This window comes from Hyla sarda, chromosome 11 (genome assembly GCF_029499605.1).
Source record: "Hyla sarda isolate aHylSar1 chromosome 11, aHylSar1.hap1, whole genome shotgun sequence".
Lineage (NCBI taxonomy): Eukaryota > Metazoa > Chordata > Amphibia > Anura > Hylidae > Hyla > Hyla sarda.
In genome coordinates, this window is record NC_079199.1 from 74,421,869 (window position 1) to 74,444,057 (window position 22,189).

The following is a 22,189-nucleotide window of genomic DNA, read 5'->3' on the forward strand; positions in this document are numbered from 1 at the left end:
CTGGCCTAGTACGCTGCATAGACGCCGCTGCGCAGTGACGCCCGTGCACAGCGACGCACCTGACGTCACGGCGTAGCGGCGTCTATGCAGTGTACTAGGCCGGAGCCTGCCCGGAGTGGAGAAGATAACCGCCGGAGAAGAAGGACAGCCCGGACCGGTTCACTCTTCACCCGGAATGCCCCCGGACACTACAGGAAGGATGGATGGCCCGGACCACCCCCATTAAGTTAAATTTTTTTATTGACTCGGAGGGTGGGGGAGGGGCCCGACCGGTATAGCGGTATGGACAAAAATCCATACCGGTATACCGCCCAGCATCACGGTGGGGGGTGCGGTGCGGCGGGTCGGGGGGTGGCGCGGCGGGTACTTTATTTTATTTCATTGTGGACCAAAATCCATTATTATTTGTTGGCATTTTTGATGCACTCTTCAGTTTTGGTATCTTTTATGTTCCTTCCCCGCCCCCTTCTCCTTCAAGTCCTTTATGTAGGTCTTGTCTTCACATGTATGAAATTGTTTAGCAATTCAGTCCCCCCCCCCCCCCCCCCAATATAAATAAATTAGCCAGATACCAACCAAGCAGCAACAGCCTGACATTACCAGGGTGGGCGAGGACCATTATTATTGGTCCTGCCCAGCCTAAGATATGTCAGCCTGTTATTGCCTAGGCCCAGGAGCGCCATGTTTGACGATCTGGCCCTTTTGGTACCGTCGCTTCTCGGCACCCCTGGGGCGATGGGTACCAGGGTAATATTTGGAGGTCAGCGCTAGCTGTTTTTGGGGCTAACACTAAGGCTGCTTTCACACTATAAAAATTCATCTGTTATAAACGTCCGTTAGAAAAGCTTTAAAAAAGGATGTTAAACGTCCATTACAAAATCCCATTAAAGTCTACGGGATTTTTTGATTATCCGTTATGACCCATTATAGTCCGTCATGACTAGCGGACGTTAATTGTGATGGAAGAATTAACGGCACATGCACTAATTTTTCTTCTGTCACAAGAAACGGATAAATTAACGGCCGTTATTTTTAACATTGAAGTCTATGGCAAACGGATGAGCCTTTATGTCATCCGTTTGCACCTGGTTTATAATATCCGTTATTTCTGAGGTGACATCAGCAGACTCCTGCAGTGCTGAGGGACTACTACTACTCCCATTATGGAACAGACTTATTTCCATGATCGGAGTAGTAATTCCCCGGCTGCGGGAGTCTGCAGACAGCTGGGGAGGCTACATTAGTGTTTGTACTACTACCCCATCATGGAACAGAGTCTGTTCCATGATGGGGTTGTAGTACAGGGGCTGAGGGATTGATAGCACTCTGCAACCCTGCGGCCGATACCGAGGGGCCATTCAGGGCTCGCAGCGAGAGATTTAAAAATTACCATTGCGCTGTGGGGGCAAGATATATATAGTGCTGCAGGGGGGGGGGGGCAGACATATAGCCTATATATCTAGCCCCCCAGTGCATTTATAATATGCCCCCTGCAGCACATTAATAAAGATATGACCCCCGCCGGTGCATTTATACATATATACCCCCCCGGCACATTTATACATAAATTCCCTTGCCGGCACATTTATACATATGTACCCCCCGCCGGCGCATTAATAAATATATACCCCCTGCCGGCGCATTTAATAAATATATACCCCCCGCCGGCGCATTAATAAATATATACCCCCCGCCGGCGCATTAATAAATATATACCCCCTGCCGGTATATATAAGTAGTGAGACTGTCCAGGCATGCTGGAAGCTGTAGTTCTGCAACATCTGAAGGGCCAGATGTTACAGAACTATAACTCCCAGCATGTCTGGGCATGCTTGGAGTGGTAGTTTTGCAACATCTGTAGGACTACAGCTTGGGCACCACTGTATGGTGGTCTCCAAACTGTGGCCCTCCAGATGTTGCAAAACTACAACTTCCAGCATGCCCAGACATCCTTTGGCTTTCTGGGCATGCTGGAAGTTGTAGTTTGGCAACTCCTAGAAGGCAGCAGTGAAGATCACTTACCACTGATCTTCACGGCTGCCTCCACCGCTGCTCCTTTGCCGCCTCCTTACTTCCGCTGATGCCTGCCGGTTAGTCCCAATGTGAAATCAGTCAAATGCATTCTACACCTCCCCCTTTTCATACTCTTTTCCTACCATATCTTTCACTCCCCTGCTATTTGGGGAAATTGGAGAAGGGAGTGCCTACATACATTGTCTTGGCTCAACAGGTGTCGTGTCAACTGTGTCCCTCCATATACACCAGGTGAGTTCTACTACATAAATGGCATTAGTGACTGTTTGGATGAGCGCTGCCCGTTTTGTAATTCTTTTCTTACATAATGAACAGAGTCATGCCCTTCTGGGTCTATTTACTGGGGGGTATTCATCAAGAGTGGTGTAGGTGAACGTTTTTTTACCTTATTAAATCATGTGTAGAGATGAGCGAACTTACAGTGATTTCATTCGTCACAAACTCCTCAGCTCGGCAGTTGCTGACTTTAGCCTGCATGAATTAGTTCAGCTTTCAGGTGCTGACTTTAGCCTGCATAAATTAGCATAGCTTTCAGGTGCTCAGGTGGGCTGGAAAAGGTGGATACAGTCCTAGGAGAGAGTCTTTTTATGTAGGGTTTTTCTTTTTTTTAATAGTGTTAACTGTGCGGGATAAATAACTTTATTTAATTATTATTTTATAATACAGGGCTTTATTAGAAAAGGGACATTTATATAGTTTTTTACACTTTTTATTGAAAAACATTTTATTTTCACACTTTTTACCTGTTAACCTCTTAAGGACGCAGGGCGTATGGATACGCCCTGCATCCCGAGTCCTTAAGGACGCAGGGCGTATCCATACGCCCGTGGGAATTTTGGTCCCCACCGCTAGCCGGTTGGGGACTGGAGCCGGATGCCTGCCGAAATCGTTCAGCAGGCATCCTGGCATATCGCCCAGGGGGGTCATTATGCCCCCCCATGTCGGCGATCGCCGCAGATCGCTGGACAATTCAGTCCAGCGATCTGTGGCGATTCCGGGTCAATCGGGTCTCCAGTGACCCGGTGACCCGGAATTACTGGCTGTTCGGGGCCGTCTCTGACGGCCCCGAACAGCCAGAGAGTGCAGGGGTGAGGTGGCACTGGTGCCACCTCACGATCGCCCTGATTCGTCGGCCGGATTACCGGCCGACCAATCAGGGCGCCTGCTGCGGGTGTCACTCCCGCACCCGCTCCGCCCCTCTTCCGGAGGACGTGAGCGGGTGCGGGACGTGCACCCCAGGTGCTGGGGACCCCGATCCCCGACGCCCCTGTTGGGATCAGGGCCCCAGGAGCGACGGCGGCGGCGAGGGACAATCCTGTGATGAAGCAGCAGCAGGAGGTGAGTTACAGCCTCCTGCTGTTGCTTAGCAACAGCTCCCAGCATGCAAAAAGGGCATGCTGGGAGCTGTAGTTATGCAACAGCAGGAGGCAGACCACCACAACTCCCAGCATTCCCTTATGGGCATGCTGGGACTTATGGTTTTGCAACAGCTGGAGGCACATTTTTTCTATGGAAAAGTGTACCTTCAGCTGTTGTATAAACTACAACTCCCAGCTTGCACAAACAGCTAAAGTGCATGCTGGGAGTTGTAGTGGTGCATCTGCTGGTTGCATAACTACAACTCCCAGCATGCCCGTTGGCTGTCGGTGACTGCTGAGAGTTGTAGTTTTGCAACAGCTGAAGGCACACTGGTTGTGAAACTTAGAGTTTTTTTTTTTTACCTAACTTAGTGTTTCACGACCGGTGTGCCTCCTGCTGTTGCAAACTACAACTCCCAGCAGTCACCTTACACCATGCACCGTACATGCTAGGAGTTGTAGTTTTGCAACAGCTGGAGGCACACTGGTTTTGAAACACTGAGTAAGGTCACAAATTCCGTGATACATAACCAGTGTGCCTACAGCTGTTGCAAAACTAAAACTCTCAGCATGTACAGTCTGTCAGCGCATGCTGGGAGTTGTAGTTTTGCAACAGCTGGATGTCCCCCCCAATGTGAATGTACAGGGTACACTCACATGGGCGGAGGCTTACAGTAAGTATCGGGCTGCAAGTTTGAGCTGCAGCAAATTTTCTGCAACAGCTCAAACTGCCAGCGAGAAACTACTGTGAACCCCCGCCCGTGTGACTGTACCCTAAAAACACTACACTACACTACCACAAAAAATAAAATAAAAAGTAAAAAAACACTACATATACACATACCCCTACACAGCCCCCCTCCCCTCCCCAATAAAAATGAAAAACGTCTGGTACGCCACGGTTTCCAAAACGGAGCCTCTAGCTGTTACAAAACAACAACTCCCAGTATTGCCGGACAGCCGTTGACTGTCCAGGCATGCTGGGAGTTTTGCAACAGCTGGAGGCACCCTGTTTGGGAATCACTGGCGTAGAATACCCCTATGTCCACCCCTATGCAATCCCTAATTTAGGCCTCAAATGCGCATGGCGCTCTCACTTTGGAGCCCTGTCGTATTTCAAGGCAACAGTTAAGGGTCACATATGGGGTATCGCCGTACTCGGGAGAAATTGGGCTTCAAATTTTGGGGGGTATTTTCTGCTTTTACCCTTTTTAAAAATGTAAAGTTTTTGGGAAAAGAAGCATTTTAGGTAAAATTTTTTAATTTTTTTTACATATGCAATAGTTGTGAAACGCCTGTAGGGTATTAAGGTTCACTTAACCCCTTGTTACATTCCCCGAGGGCTCTAGTTTCCAAAATGGTATGCCATGTGGGCTTTTTTTGCGGTCCTGGCACCATAGGGGCTTCCTAAATGCGGCATGCCCCCAGAGCAAAATTTGCTTTCAAAAAGCCAAATGTGACTCCTTCTCTTCTGAGACCTGTAGTGCGCCAGCAGAGCACTTTTCACCCCCATATGGGGTGTTTTCTGAATCGGGAGAAATTGGGCTTCAAATTTTGGGGGGTATTTTCTGCTTTAACCCTTTGTATAAATGTAAATTTTTTTGGAAACCAAGCATTTTAGGTACATTTTTTTATTTTTTTTTACATATGCAAAAGTCGTGAAACACCTGTAGGGTATTAAGGTTCACTTTACCCCTTGTTACGTTCCCCGAGGGGTCTAGTTTCCAAAATGGTATGCCATGTGTTTTTTTTTTGCTGTCCTGGCACCATAGGGGCTTCCTAAATGCGGCATGCCCCCAGAGCAAAATTTCCTTCAAAAAAGCCAAATGTGACTCCTTCTCTTCTGAGACCTGTAGTGCGCCAGCAGAGCACTTTTCACCCCCATATGGGGTGTTTTCTGAATCGGGAGAAATTGGGCTTCAAATTTTGGGGGGTATTTTCTGCTATTACCCTTTTTAAAAATGTAAAACTTTAGGGAAACCAAGCATTTTAGGTAAAAATTTTTTTTTTTTTTTTACATATGCAAAAGTTGTGAATCACCTGTGGGGTATTAAGGTTTACATTACCCCTTGTTACGTTCCCCGAGGGGTCTAGTTTCCAAAATGGTATGCCATGTGGGGTTTTTTGCTGTTCTGGCACCATAGGGGCTTCCTAAATGTGACATGCCCCCCAAAAACCATTTGACGCTCCTTCCCTTCTGAGCCCTCTACTGCGCCCGCCGAACACTTTACATAGACATATGAGGTATGTGCTTACTCGAGAGAAATTGGGTTTCAAATACAAGTAAAAATTTTCTCCTTTTTACCCCTTGCAAAAATTAAAAAATTGGGTCTACAAGAACATGCGAGTGTAAAAAATGAAGATTGTGAATTTTCTCCTTCACTTTGCTGCTATTCCTGTGAAACCCGTAAAGGGTTAAAACGCTGACTGAATGTCATTTTGAATACTTTGGGGTGCAGTTTTTATAATGGGGTCATTTATGGGGTATTTCTAATATTAATACCCTTCAAATCCACTTCAAACCTGAACTGGTCCCTGAAAAAAAGCGAGTTTCAAAATTTTGTGAAAAATTTGAAAATTGCTGCTGAACTTTGAAGCCCTCTGGTGTCTTCCAAAAGTAAAAACTCATCAATTTTATGATGCAAATATAAAGTAGACATATTGTATATGTGAATAAAAAAAAAATTATTTGGAATATCCATTTTCCTTACAAGCAGAGAGCTTCAAAGTCAGAAAAATGCAAAATTTTCAAATTTTTCATGAAATTTTGGGATTTTTCACCAAGAAAGGATGCAAGTTACCAAAAAATTTTACCACTACGTTAAAGTAGAATATGTCACGAAAAAACAATCTCGGAATCAGAATGATAACTAAAAGCATTCCATAGTTATTAATGTTTAAAGTGACAGTGGTCAGATTTGCAAAAAATGGCCGAGTCCTTAAGGTGAAAAAGGGCTCAGTCCTTAAGGGGTTAAACTATACTGCAGTACAACTTAACTGCAGTATAGTATAACTGCTATGACAGTTCACCTGTACAATTCAGGCTAGGACTGGACCTTACAGGCTTCCATACTGAGAAGATAGGAAGCTATCCACTGGCTTTCTGTTGCCATGGTAATCAGCCAGGTCGCGTTGATAATATTGCGGGAATATAGACACAATTTTTCCTGTAATGAATGGAACGCATTCACCGCTTTACTCATTGTGGGGTTAGTGGACATTTCCAGGAATGGGAGCGTACCTGTACACCCTACGTCTTCAACTGGTTAAACCAGTGCCGACAAATAAATGAAAGGATGGCAGCATATGGCAACTTTACTGACCTGCATTATGAACCTGAAAACCCTCATGGGTTTTTCGGTTTGAAAATGTGTAATTTTCCCTTATGCTGCTACCCTCTTATAATCCATCATTTTTGGGCCAGGTAGTACGATAACTTGGCGACAAGATAACAGTATGAGTGTATGATGGTTTGGGAAAATAGGTGTAAAAGGACAAATGGATGAAAGGATAGCAGCATATGGCAACTTTACTGTTTGCTTTTTTTCAAAGCTAAAGAGGAGCATATAATTGTTAAAAGGCTATTTTTGGAGATGGACAGGCAGGCTGTAGGGGAGGAGGTAGGCCTGTATTTTGAACTTAAAAACTCAAATGGGTTTTTGGGTTCAAAATGTGTATTTTTCCCTTATGCTGCTATCCTTTGATAGTCCATAATTTTGGGGCCAGGTTGTCCGATAACTTGGCAAAATGAGAACAGTATGAGTGCATGGTTTGGGAAAATAGGTGGAGAAGGACAAATGGATGAAAGGATGGCTGCATGTGGCAACTTTACTGTTTGCTTTTTTTCAATGCAAAGGAGGAGCGTATTATTATTATTAAAAAGGGTATATTTGGAGATGGACAGGCAGGTTGAAGGGGAGGACGTAGGCCTGTATTTTGAATGGGTTTTTGGTAGGGATCGACCGATTATCGGTATGGCCGATATTATCGGCCGATAATCACGATTTTGCCGATACCTTGCCGATAAGCCGATAATGCCCCGCCCCCGCGCCGCCCCAACCGCACCGCGACCACCACCCCCCCCCCCCGACCCGCCGCACAGCGAATGCCCCCCCGACCCACCGCACCGCGACCACCCCCCCGACCCACCGCACCGCGTCTCACCCCCACCGTGATGCTGGGCGGTATACCGATATGGATTTTAGCCCATACCGCTATACCGGTCGGGCCCCTCCCCCACCCTCCGAGTCAATTAAAAAAATTCAACTTACCTGTAATGGTGGTGGTCCGGGCCATCCATCGTTCCTGTAGTGTCCGGGGGCGTTCCGGGTGAAGGGTGAACCGGTCCGGGCTGTCCTTCTTCTCCGGCGGTCATCTTCTCCACTCCGGGCAGGCTCCGGCCTAGTAGCTGCATAGACGCCGCTACGCCGTGAAGTCAGGTGCGTCGCTGCGCACGGGCGTCACTGCGCAGCGGCGTCTATGCAGCGTACTAGGCCGGAGCCTGCCCGAAGTGGAAAAGATGACCGCCGGAGAAGGACAGCCCGGACCGGTTCACCCTCCACCCGGAATGCCGCCGGTGTGAGGTGGTTTTTTACGCCCCCGTAGATCGATGCGTCCGCTCCTCCCCCAGCTCTCCGAACATTTCCGAAGCTAGAACTGGGGGAGGGCAGAGCAAGGGGAGGGAGGAGGTTCACGCCCCCTCCCTCAACTCCCTGAGCTCGGCTGGGCGCAGATCTCTACGGCACGCCCCCTCCCTGAGGACATAGATCTCCACGGCAGGTCCCCTCCCTCATCTTCCCTCCCTGAGAACGTAAATCTCCACGGCAGGTCCCCTCCCTCATCTCCCCGAGCTGAGGACATAGAGCAGTGCTCCCAATGAGCTCTATGTGTAAAGGGGGACATACTGTATGGGCTAAAGGGGGACATACTGTATGGGCTAAAGGGGGACATACTGTATGGGCTAAAGGGGGACATACTGCACGGGCTAAAGGGGGACATACTGTACGGGCTAAAGGGGGACATACTGTATGGGCTAAAGGGGGACATACTGTACGGGCTAAAGGGGGACATACTGTATGGGCTAAAGGGGGACATACTGTATGGGCTAAAGGGGGACATACTGTACCGGCTAAAGGGGGACATACTGTATGGGCTAAAAGGGGACATACTGCACGGGCTAAAGGGGAACATTTAGCCTGAACAGTATGTCCCCCTTTAGCCCATACAGTATGTCCCCTTTAGCCCATGCAGTATGTCCCCTTTAGCCCATGCAGTATGTCCCCTTTAGCCCATGCAGTATGTCCCCTTTAGCCCATGCAGTATGTCCCCCTTTAGCCCATACAGTATGTCCCCTTTAGCCCATACAGTATGTCCCCTTTAGCCCATGCAGTATATCCCCCTTTAGCCCGTGCAGTATGTCCCCCTTTAGCCCGTGCAGCATGTCCCCCTTTACACATAGAGCACATTGGGAGCACTGCTCTACGTCCTCAGCTCGGGGAGATGAGGGAGGGGACCTGCTGTGGAGATTTACGTCCTCAGGGAGGGGAGATGAGGGAGGGGACCTGCCGTGGAGATCTATGTACTCAGGGAGGGGGCGTGCCGTAGAGATCTGCGTCCAGCCGAGCTCAGTGAGGGGAGATGAGGGAGGGGGCGTAAACCTCCTCCCTCCCCTTGTTCTGCCCTCCCCCAGTTCTAGCTTCGGAAATGTTTGGAGAGCTGGGGGAGGAGCGGACGCATGGATCCACGGGGGCGCAAAAAAACACCTCACACCGGACACTACAGGAAGGATGGATGGCCCGGACCACCCTGACAGGTAGGGGGAGAGAAGCGGGTGGCGGCGGCCTATGGCACCGCAAAAGCCACTGCAGTGCATTGATTTAAAGCGCCCGCTTTAAATCAATGACCTGCAGCGGTGTCGAGGGGGGATAAATAGCCAATAACTTATACCGATATTCTGGTATCGGCCCTAACCTCCACCGATTATCGGTATCGGCCCTAAAAAAACTATATCGGTCGATTCCTAGTTTTTGGGTTCAAAATGTGTATTTTTCCCTTATGCTGCTATCCTTTTATAATCCATCATTTTGGGGCCAGGTTGTCCGATAACTTGGCAAAGTGAGAACAGTATTAGTGTATCCCAACCTCATATTCTGTCCTCATATCCATCCTCTTATCACGACCTAATATCCTGTCCTCATATCCCGACCTCACATCCCGTCCTCACATCTTGTCCTCATATCCCTACCTCATATCCCGACCTTATATCCCCTCCTCTTATCCTGTCCTCATATCCCGACCTCATATCCTGTCCTCATATCCCATTCTCATATCCCGACCTCATAGGCCATCCTCATATGCTGTCCTCCTATCCAGACCTAATATCCCGTCCTCCAATCCAGTCCTCATATCCCATCCTCATATCACAACCTCATATCCCGTCCTTATGTCCCATCCTCCTATCCCGTCCTCATATTTCATTCTCATATTCTGTCCTCATATCTCAACCTCATATCCCATCCTTATATCCTGTCCTCATATTCCCACCTCCTATCTTGACCTCATATCCCATCCTCATATCCCGACCTTATATCCCATCCTCATATCCTATCCTCAGATGGGACTGATTTGTGATGAAGATATTGTAAGCTGAAAATAGAAGGGGACATGGCTTTGTGGGACTGGGCATGATTTGCAAGCCAGACCGATGCACATAAAAGGGTAGATAATATAAGGAGTGGGGCTTAAAATGTGGGCTTGTCTATGTGAGATGGGGTATGGCTTGCAAGCCAGATTGACACATTCACCAGGAGATGCTTGTGGAGTAAGGTACTGGAAGTCCCATATACTTGAATGGGTCTTAAAACAAAAACCCATCTTTTATTTAAAAAAAAGGGTGTATGTAAGGGTTAATTTAACTATCATATCTTTTCATTTGACATATAAGTAATATGTGTACCAGGTATTATTGAAATATCTCCAGCTGTACGGAAGTTATGTCGGAACATACATTTCCCAATGATTTGCATGGGACTTTAAACAAAAACCCCGACCCTGACAAATGGGGGTAGTTAAGGGATAAATTAACTATCCTATAGTTTAAGTGGTCATAAAAGTAACACGTGATTTTGGAAAGTTATGCAGTAACATATATTTTCCATAGACTTGTATGGGACTTTAACCCCTTCCCGACATATGACATACCTGTACGTCATGGATGGCAAGGTGTTCCCGACCCATGACATACAGGTACGTCATGAACATTACTGCCGCTACTCGCGGCACCCCGCAGCGCCCGGAAAGATAGTGGCTATCACTGATAGCCAGCCATCTTACCGTGCGACCACGGGGGGTTTCATCCCCCACCCCCCCCAGCGATCGCTGCTATCAGCTGGTCAAATCTGACTAGCTGATAGAAGCGTTTCGCTATGAAAATACTTAGCAGCGCGGTGTGTGAGTCCCGATCACGGGGATCGGGACACACACCGCTCTGCTAAGTGTCCCTGACCCGTCCCCCGGCATCACTTACCCGTCCGAGCGGTGTCCCGAGCGGTCCCGGCGGTCCCGGCGTCCTCCATGCGGTCCTGGCTGCGCTGCGTCCCGGAGGTGAGTTTCCGGCAGCAGGGCGGCATCTTCATTGGCAGCAGTGAGATCGCCGTAAAGCGATCTCACTGCTGCCTCTGAGAGTTTCAAAACTGCAACTCCCAGCATGCCCAGACAGCCTTTGGCTTTCTGGGCATGCTGGGAGTTGTAGTTTTGCAACATCTGGAGGTCCACAGTTTGGAGACCACTGTATAATGGTCTCCAATCTGTGCTCTTCCAGATGTTGCAAAACTACAAATCTCAGCATGCTCAGTCTGTCCAGGCATGCTGGGAGTTGTAGTTCTCTAACATCTGGAAGAGCACAGATTGGAGACCATTATACAGTGGTCTCCAAACTGTGGACCTCCAGATGTTGCAAAACTACAACTTCCAGCATGCCCAGACTGCCCAAGCATGCTGGAAGTTGTAGTTCGGCAACATCTGATCCTTCAGATATTGCCGAACTACAACTTCCAGCATGCCTGGGCAGTCTGGGCAGTCTGGGCATGCTGGGAGTTGTAGTTTTGCAACAACTGGAGGCACACTAGTTGGGAAACATTGTCCGTTTCCTACCTCAGTGCCTCCAGCTGTTGCAATTGTTGCAAAACTATAACTTCCAGCATGCACTGACAGACCATGCATGCTGGGAGTTGTAGTTTTGCAACAGCTGGAGGCACACTGGTTTGGAAACAATAAGTTTGGTTGCAAAACACTTGAAAGTTTATTACTTAACTTAGTGTTTCCAAACCAGCGTTCCTCCAGCTGTTGCAAAACTACAACTCCCAGCATGCACGGACAGCCAAAGGGCATGCTCGGAGTTTGCAACAGCTGGATGTTTGACCCCCCCCCCCCCCCCCAATGTGAATGTACAGGGTACACTCACATGGGCGGAGGTTTACAGTGAGTGCTGCAAGTTTGAGATGGCGCAAATTTTGCACTGCAGCTCAAACTTCCAGCGGCAAACTTGCTGTGAACCTCTGCCCATGTGACTGTACCCTAAAAACACTACACTACACTAACACTAACCTAAAATAAAAAGTTAAAAACACTACATATACACATACCCCTACACAGCCCCCCTCCCCCCAAAAAATGAAAAACGTCTGGTACGCTACTGTTTCCAAAACGGAGCCTCCAGCTGTTGCAAAATAATAACTCCCAGTATTGCCGGACAGCCATTGACTGTCCAGGCATGCTGGGAGTTTTGCAACAGCTGGAGGCATCCTGTTTGGGAATCATTGGCATAGAATACCCCTATGCAAATCCCTAATTCAGGCCTCAAATGCGCATGGCGCTCTCTCACTTTGGAGCCCTGTCGTATTTCAGGGCAACAGTTTTGGGACACATATGGGGTATCGCCGTACTCGGGAGAAATTGCCTTACAAATTTTGGGGGGCTTTTTCTTCTTTAACCCCTTATGAAAAGGTGAAGTTGGGGTCTACACCAGCATGTTAGTGTAAAAAAATAAATTTTTTACACTGACATGCTGGTGTTGCCCTATACTTTTCATTTTCACAAGAGGTAAAAGGGAAAAAAGACCCCCAAAATTTGTAACGCAATTTCTCCCGACTACGGAGATACCCCATATGTGGGCACAAAGTGCTCTGGGGGCGCACAACAAGGCCCAGAAGGGAGAGTGCGCCATGTACATTTGAGGCGATTTGCACAGGGGTGGCTGATTGTTACAGCAGTTCTGACAAACGCAAAACAATAAATATCCATATGTGACCCCATTTTGGAAACTACACCCCTCACGGAATTTAATAAGGGGTGCAGTGAGCATTTACACCCCACTGGTGTATGACAGATTTTTGGAACAGTGGTCTGTGAAAATGAAAAATAAAATTTTTGATTTGCACAGTCCACTGTTTCAAATATCTGTCAAACGCCAGTGGGGTGTAAATGCTCACTGCACCCCTTATTAAATTCCATGAGGGGTATAGTTTCCAAAATGGGGTCACATGTGGGGGGGGTCCACTGTTCTGGCACCATAGGGGCTTCCTAAATGGGACATGCCCCCCAAAAACCCTTTCAGAAAAACTCACTCTCCAAAATCCCACTGTTGCTCCTTCCCTTCTGAGCCCTCTACTGCGCCCGCCGAACACTTTACATACACATATGAGGTATTTCCTTACTCGAGAGAAATTGGGTTACAAATTTTAGGGTGATTTCTCTCCTTTTACCCCTTGTAAAAATTCAAAAATTGGGTCTACAAGAAAATGCGAGTGTAAAAAATGAAGATTTAGAATTTTCTTCTTCACTTTGCTGCTATTCCTGTGAAACACCTAAAGGGTTAAAACACTTACTGAATGTCATTTTGAATACTTTGGGGGGTGCAGTTTTTATAATGGGGTCATTTATGGGGTATTTCTAATATGAAGACCCTTAAAATCCACTTCCAACCTGAACTGGGCCCTGAAAAATTACGATTTTGAAAATCTTGAGAAAAATTGGAAAATTGCTGCGGAACTTTGAAGCCCTCTGGTGTCTTCCAAAAGTAAAAACTTGTCAATTTTTTTATGCAAACACAAAGTAGACATATTGTATATGTGAATCAATATGTAATTTATTTGGAATATCCATTTTCCTTTCAAGCAGAGACTTTCAAAGTTAGAAAAATGCTAAATTTTCAAAATTTTCATGAAATTTTTAGATTTTTTACCAAGAAAGGATACAAATATCAGTGAAATTTTACCAATAACATAAAGTAGAATATGTCACAAAAAAACAATCTCGGAATCAGAATGATAAGTAAAAGCATTCCAAAGTTATTAATGTTTAAAGTGACAGTGGTCAGATTTTCAAAAAATGCCCAGGTCATGAAGGTGAAAATGGGCTGGGTCATGAAGGGGTTAAACAAAAACCCTGACCCTGGCAAATGGGGTTGAGTAAGGGTTAAATCACCTATCATATCTTTGTTGTTGACATATAAGTAACGTGTGTGCCAAGTTTCATGTTTATATCTTTTGCCGTTTAAACGTGATACTGGAACATATACACACATACATACACACACACATTGGGGGAGATTTATCAAAACCTGTCCACAGGAAAAGTTGTTCAGTTGCCCATAGCAACCAATCAGCTTTCTTCTTTCCGTTTTTAATAAGGCCTCTGTAAAATGAAAGAAGCAATCTGATTGGTTGCCATGGGCAACTGCACCACTCTTGCTCTGCACAAGTTTTGATAAATCTCCCTCATTGAGTTTTATATATATATAATAGATGAATACCCAGCATTGCCCAGTTTTTCCTTCCTAATCCTTGTTGGGGAGGAAAATAAACAAAGGAGGAAGCTTTTGACTTCATATCCCGTCCTCATATATTGTTGTCATATCCCAACCCCATATCCCGTCCTCATATCCCAATCTCCTATCCCGTCATCATATCTCAGCCTCCTATCCCGTCGTCCTATCCCGTCCTCCTATTCTGACCTCTTATACCGACCTCCTATTCCGTCCTCCTATCCCGTCCTCATATCCCGTCCCCATATCCCATCCTTCTATCTCGACCTCCTATCCCGACCTCCTATCTTGACCTCCAATCCAATCCTCATATCCCTTCCTCATATCCCGACCTCATATCCTGTCCTCATATCCATCCTCTTATCACGACCTAATATCCTGTCCTCATATCGCGACCTCACATCCCGTCCTCACATCTTGTCCTCATATCCCTACCTCATATCCCGACCTTATATCCCATCCTCTTATCCCGACCTCCTATCCTGTCCTCATATCCCATTCTCATATCCCGACCTTGTATGCCATCCTCATATGCTGTCCTCCTATTCAGACCTAATATCCCATCCTCCTATCCCATCCCCACATCCCATCCTCATATCCTGACCTCATATTCTGTCCTCATATCCCATCCTCATATCACAACCTCATATCCCGTCCTTATGTCCCATCCTCATATCCTGTCCTCATATGCTATCCTCATATCCCATCCTCATATGCTGACCTCATATCCCGTCCTTATGTCCCAACCTCATATCCCGTCCTCATATCCTGACTTCATATCCTGTCCTCATATCCCGACCTTATATGCTATCCTCATATCCCATCCTCAAATCCTGTCCTCATATCTCGACCTCCTATCCCGTCCTCATATTCCATTCTCATATTCTGTCCTCATATCTCAACCTCATATCCCATCCTTATATCCTGTCCTCATATTCCCACCTCCTATCTTGACCTCATATCCCATCCTCATATCCCGACCTTATATCCCATCCTCATATCCTATCCCCACATCCCCTCTTTATATCCCGACCTCATATACCATCCTTATAGCCCATCCTCATATCCTGTCCTCATATCCCGACCTCATATCCCTTCCTTATGTCCCATCCTCCTATCCTGTCCTCAGATGAGACTGATTTGTGATGAAGATATTGTAAGCTCAAAATAGAAGGGGACGTGGCTTTGTGGGACCGGGCGTGATTTGCAAGCCAGACCGATGCACAATAAGGGTAGATAATATAAGGAGTGGGGCTTAAAATGTGGGCTTGTCTATGTGAGATGGGGTGTGGCTTGCAAGCCAGATTGACACATTCACCAGGAGATGCAGAACGGAGCTTGTGGAGTAAGGTACTGGAAGTCCCATATACTTGCATGGGACTTGAAACAAAAACCCATCTTTTATATAAGGGTGTATGTAAGGGTTAATTTAACTATCATATCTTTTTATTTGACATACAAGTAATATGTGTACCAGGTATTATTGAAATATCTTCAGCTGTACGGAAGTTATGTGGGAACATACATTTCCCAATGATTTGCATGGGACTTTAATGCAGCCCATTTTCACCTCTAGGACGAAGCCCTTTTTTGCAAATCTGACCACTGTCACTTTAAACATTAATAACTCTGGAATGCTTTTACTTATCATTCTGATTCTGAGATTGTTTTTTCGTGACATATTCTACTTTAGCATAGTGGTAAATTTTTGTGGTAACTTGCAACCTTTCTTGGTGAAAAATCCCCAAATTTGATGAAAAAATTTTAAATTTCGCATTTTTCTAACTTTGAAGCTCTCTGCTTGTAAGGAAAATCTGTGAGGGGTGTAGTTTCCAAAATGGGGTCACATGTGGGTGTGTTTTGTCAGAACCGCTGTAACAATCAGCCACACCTGTGCAAATCACCTCAAATGTACATGGCGCACTCTCCCTTCTGGGCCTTGTTGTGTGCCCCAGAGCACTTTGCGCCCACATAAGGGGTATCTCCGTACTCGGGAGAAATTGCGTTACAAATTTTGGGGGGCGTTTTTCCCTTTTACCTCTTGTGAAAATGAAAAGTATAGGGCAACACCAGCATGTTAGTGTAAAAATGTTTATTTTTTTACACTAACATGCTGGTGTAGACCCCAACTGTTCCTTTTCATAAGGGGTAAAAGGAGAAAAAGCCCCCCAAAATTTGTTAGGCAGTTTCTCCCAAGTACAGTGATACCCCATATGTGACCCTATACTGTTGCCTTGAAATACAACAGGGCTTCAAAATAAGAGTGCCATGCGCATTTGAGGCCTGAATTAGGGACATAGGGGTATTTTATGCCAGTGATTCCCAAACAGGGTGCCTCCAGCTGTTGTAAAACTCCCAGCATGCTTGGACAGTCAATTGCTGGCCAGAAATGCTGGGAGTTTTTGTTTTGCAACAGCTGGAGGCTCCATCTTAGAAACACTGCCGTACAATAAGTTTTTCATTTTTATTGGGGAAGGGGGGTGGTAGGGGGGGTAGTGTATGTGTGTATATGTAGTGTTTTACTCTTTATTTTATGTTGGTGTAGTGTAGTGTTTTTAGGTTGCATTCACACTGGAGGCAGATTACACTGAGTCTCCCGCTAGGAGTTTGAGCTGCGGCGGAAAATTTGCTGCAGCTCAAACTTGAAGCGGGGAACTCACTGTAATCTGCCTCCAGTGTGAATGTGGCCTGTACATTCACATGGGATGGGGGTCAAAACAACAACTCCCAGCATACACTGACAGACCATGCATGCTGGGAGTTGTAGTTTTGCAACAGCTGGGGGCACACTGGTTGAAAAACCTTGAATTAGGTTCTATGACCTAACTCAGTATTTTCCAACCAGTGTGCCTCCAGCTGTTGCAAAACTACAACTCCCAGCATGTACTGATTGCGGAAGGGCATGCTGGGAGATGTAGTTATGCAACGGCAGGTGGCACGCAAGTACAACTCCCAGCATGCCAAGACAGCCTTATGCTGTTCCTGAATGCTGGGAGTTGTAGTTTTGCAAGATTTAGAGGGGTTCAGGTTGTAAATCACTGTCCAGTGGTCTCTAAACTGTGGCCCTCCAGATGTTGCAAAACTACAACTCGCAGCATGCACAGACAGCAAACTGCTTTCTGGGCATGCTGAGAGTTGTAGTTTTGCAACATCTGGGGGTCTACAGTTTGAGACCACTGCATAGTGATCTACAACCTGAACCCCTCTGTAAACTGTGGTCCTCCGGATGTTGCTAGGCAACAACTCACCTGGCAGGACCTGGATGAATTGTTGCCGCCGCCGCACATGGGGGATCCCCGCATGGAGGATCGCGCTCCGGGTTCCGGGATCCAGGTAAGGGACCTTCGGCGCCGGTCCCTGGACAGTTCCCCCATTTTGCCCGGACACCGATAGGTGGGTAAAGCGGGGAAACCAAACTTTAACCCCCCCTCCCCCAGTCTGCTATTGGTCGGTTGCTCGGCCGACCAATAGCAGGGATAGGAGGGGTGGCACCCTTGCCACCAAACTCCTATCCCTTCAGGGGGATCAAGAGTGTCTCAGACACCCCCGATCCCTCTTATTTTCCGGGTCACCAGTGACCCGTATGACCCGGAATCGCGCAGATCGCAGGTCTGAATTGACCTGCTATTTGTGCCCATCGCGGTCATGGGGGGGTCTCAGTACCCCCCTCGGCGATGTGCTGGGATGCCTGCTGTTAGATAACCGGTGACGTCATCCGCTACCGGTGACGTGGCGCTCCCGGAACCCCGCGGCGTACATGTACGTCGCCGCGCGCCAAGTGACACTTCGTGGCGCCGTACATGTACATCACTCGTTGTGAAGGGGTTAAACAAAAACCCTGACCCTCACAAATGGGGGTAGTTAAGGGTATTATCGAAATATCTCCAGCCATTTCAAAAGTTATGCAGTATTTTCCATAGACTTGTATGGGACTTTAAACAAAAACCCTAACCCTGGCAAATGGGGTTGAGTAAGGGTTAAATCACCTATCCTATCTTTGTTGTTGACATATAAGTAACATGTGTGCCAAGTTTCATGTTAATATCTTTTGCCGTTTGGACGTGATGCTGGAACATACACACATACATACACACACTCACATTGGGGGAGATTTATCAAAACCTGTCCACAGGAAAAGTTGCCCAGTTGCCCATAGCAACCAATCAGCTTGCTTCTTTCCTTTTTTTAAAAGGCCTCTGTAAAATGAAAGAAGCAATCTGATTGGTTGCCAAGGGCAACTGCACCACTCTTGCTCTGCACAAGTTTTGTTAAATCTCCCCCATTGAGTTTTATATATATATACTAGCTGAATACCCGGCATTGCCCGGTTTTTCCTTTCTAATCCTTGTTGGGGAGGAAAATAAACAAAGGAGGAAGCTTTTGATTTCATATCCCCTCCTCATATATTGTTGTCATATCCCAACCCCATATCCCATCCTCATATCCCAACCTCCTATCCCGACCTCCTATCTCGTCATCATATCTTGACCTCCTATCTTGACCTCTTATCTCGACCTCCTATCTCGACCTCCTATCTTGACCTCCTATCCCGTCCTCCTATCTCGACCTCCTATCCCGACCTCCTATCCAGTCCCCTATCCCTTCCTCCTATCACGTTCTCATATCCCATCCTCCTATCCCGTCCTCCTATCCCGACCTTCTATCCCATCCTCCTTTCCAGTCCTCATATCCCGACCTCCTATCCTGACCAGTAATATGTGTACCAGGTATTGAAATATCTCTTGAAGTTATGTGGGAACATACATTTCCCATTGACTTGTATGGGACTTTAAACATAAACCCCGCCCCTGGCAAATGGGGGTGAGTAAGGGTTAAATCACCTATCCTATGTTTGTTGTTGACATATAAGTAACATGTGTACCAAGTTTCATGTTAATATCTTTAGCCGTTTGGACGTGATGCCGGAACGTACACACATACACACATATATATAGATAGATATATAGATTAAAGCATGCAGAATAGAACTGCTATGTAGAAGAAAATGGCAGAAAAATTCAAAAATTACCCTTTTCCATAGCAATAGAGACAAGTATCTATCTATATATATATATTATATGTGTGTGTGTTTTTTACATTTCTTCCCTCGCTTATAGAACTGTGAGACAAGGTTGGTGACATCACACATGTGACCTCACAAGGGATTAGCTATATCTTTGCCTTTCTTATAATCAGGCAACAAAGAAGACAAGACATTTCAAGGATCAGAGGGAGGATGGCCAGGAGCAGCCGAATACAACCAACAAACCAAGAAGATTGGTTCCTAGCATGCCTTCAAAATGCCTAGGACAGGATAAAGAAAACATTCAGCAAAGAGAAGTTGAAAGGGGTAATCCAGGATGAGAAAATCCGAGCTGATTTCTTCTGAAAACTGCACCACCTCTGTCCTAATGTTGTGTGTGATATCGCTGCTCAATTCTTCAAAAGGGAATGGAGAAAACTTGTAATATTACATACAACATGAGGACAGGTATGGTGCTGTTTTTGGAAACAAATAGCTCTGTTTTCTATTCCCTTTTAACAAACTCCTAGGATGCAGCAACATTCATCTGATGGACGGCACAGGTAGGACACTACATGTTTTTCTATACATTTCTCACTATTAACACCAGATTCATGTAACTAACACAATCATTTCAATGGCCTCAGTGCTGAACTTCTAGACACATGGGATATTTATCAAAACCTATGTACAGGAAGAGTATCATCTTTCATCCTTTAGAGATTTTTGGTGAGATTTATCAAAATCTGTGCAAAGGAAAAGTTGACAAATTGCCAATAGCAACCAATCAGATTAATTTTCATTGTCAGATTAAAATTAATTTTGCAGAGGCCTTGTTAAAAATAAAATAAGCAAGCTGATTGGTTGCTATGGGCAACTGGGCAACATTTCCTCTGCACAGGTTTTGATAAATTGTGAGCTCCTGGAGGGGACTTTTTTTGTGCGAACTTGGCGAGTAGTACTGGTTGCCTAGTTTTGGTCACCCCAATGTGAAATCAGTCAAATACATTCTACACCTCCCCCCTTTTTCTTTATACTCTTTCCCTACAATATCTTTCACCCCCCTGCTATTTGGGGAAATTGGAGAAGGGAGTGCTTACACACATTGTGTTTAATTTTTTGCGCAAAGTTTTGCGCAAGCTGTTTTTTTGCGTCTTTTTTTGCGCACATTCTGGTGGAGCATTTCCTCCAGATGTGTAAGTTTTGGTGTACCTTGGAGTGACATATTTAGTACACACAAATGTATTAACTGCGTACATTTCATTTACCGACAGAAATCTTGCGGGATGACCATATTTTTAAAGCCATCTTGGACTGCACTTAGCAAGATGCTCTAAATCATGCATTTAATTTTCCATTTGGATTGCGGAGATTACTATGCTTTTGTCGCCAGTCAGATTATCTCTGTGATACTTAAAATCTTTTTCATGTACCTTTTAAAAAAAATTTAATGATTATAGACCACTTATGATCACCCCTTCACCCGCAGTCTAACCTGATTCAACTGGAAAATACATCAGGTTATAGTGCAGGTGAAATACTTCCGGCACAGTTCAGACTTCAAACTGTGTAAAATTCAAACTCCCCAGCTGCTCTTGATGAGTGCAGGAGATATCACCTGTGTAGTGTAACCATGGTGACCACAGCTAAGAATATACCACTGTATGTGCAGGGAGAGACAAGAAGATATCGCTGTTAGGTCTATGTATATGTGTTAGTATGTGTATGTAGCAGAGGCAGGTGTGTGAGTGTGTGTATGTAGCAGAGCTGAGTGTGTAAGTGTGTGTATGTAGCAGAGCTGAGTGTGTGACTGAGTGTATGTAGCAGAGTTGAGTGTGTGAATGTGTATATGTAGCAGAGCTGAGTGTGTATATATAGCAGAGTTGAGTGTGTGAATGTGTGTATGTAGCAGAGTTGAGTGTGTGTGTATGTAGCAGAGTTTAGTGTGTGAATGTATGTAGCAGAGTTTAGTGCGTGAGTGTGTGTATGTAGCAGAGTTGAGTGTTTGAGTGTGTGTATGTAGCAGAGTTGAGTGTGTGTAATAGAGCTGAGTTTGTAAGTGTGTGTATGTAGCAGTGTTGAGTGAGTGTATGTAGCAGAGTCGAGTGTGTGTATGTAGCAGAAATGAGTGTGTGAGTATGTGCATGTAGCAGAGCTGAGTGTGTAAGTGTGTGTATGTAGCAAAGCTGAGTATGTAAGAGTGTGAATGTAGCAGACCTGAGTGTGTGAATGTGTGTATGTAGCAGAGCTGAGTGTGTATATGTAGCAGAGTTGAGTGTGTTAATGTGTGTATGTAGCAGAGTTAAGTGTGAATGTGTGTATGTAGCAAAGCTGAGTATGTATATGCAGCATAGTTGAGTGTGAGTGTGTGTATGTAGCAGAGTTGAATGTGTGAGTGTGTGTATGTAGCAGAGTGGAGTGTGTGTGTATGTAGCAGAGCTGAGTGTGTATATGGAGCAGAGTTGAGTGTGAGTGTGTATGTAGAAGAGTTGAATGTGTAAATGTGTGTATGTAGCAGAGCTGAGTGTGTTTATGTAGCAAAGTTGAGTGTGTGTATGTAGCAGATTTGAGTGTGTGAATTTGTGTATGTAGCAAAGTTGAGTGTGTGAGTGTGTATGTAGCAGAACTGACTGTATAAGAGTGTGTGTAGCAGAGCTAAGTGTGTGAGTGTGTGTATGTAGCAGAGCTATGTGTGTAAGTGTGTGTATGTAGCAAAGTTGAGTGTGTGAGTGTGTATATGTAGCAGAGCTGAGTGTGTGAGTGTGCATGTAGCAGAGCTGAGTGTGTGAATGTATGTATGTAGCAGAGCTGAGTATGTGAATGTGTGTATGTAGCAGTGCTGAGTGTTTGGTTGTGTGTATGTAGCAGAGTTGAGTGTGTGAGTGTATGTAGCAGAGTGGAGTGTGTGAGTGTGTGTATGTAGCAGAGCTGAGTGTGTATATGGAGCAGAGT

At 45.8% G+C, this 22,189-nt stretch overlaps 1 long non-coding RNA gene across 1 annotated transcript in view; it reads left to right on the forward strand.

The window, feature by feature from the left end:
* LOC130295576 (uncharacterized) overlaps positions 1–22,189 on the forward strand; it is a 97,473-nt gene that overhangs the window by 48,168 nt on the left and 27,116 nt on the right. The window contains exon 3 of the long non-coding RNA XR_008848917.1: positions 19,411–19,800. This is a non-coding gene — a long non-coding RNA (uncharacterized LOC130295576). The remainder of the gene's footprint in view (positions 1–19,410; positions 19,801–22,189) is intronic.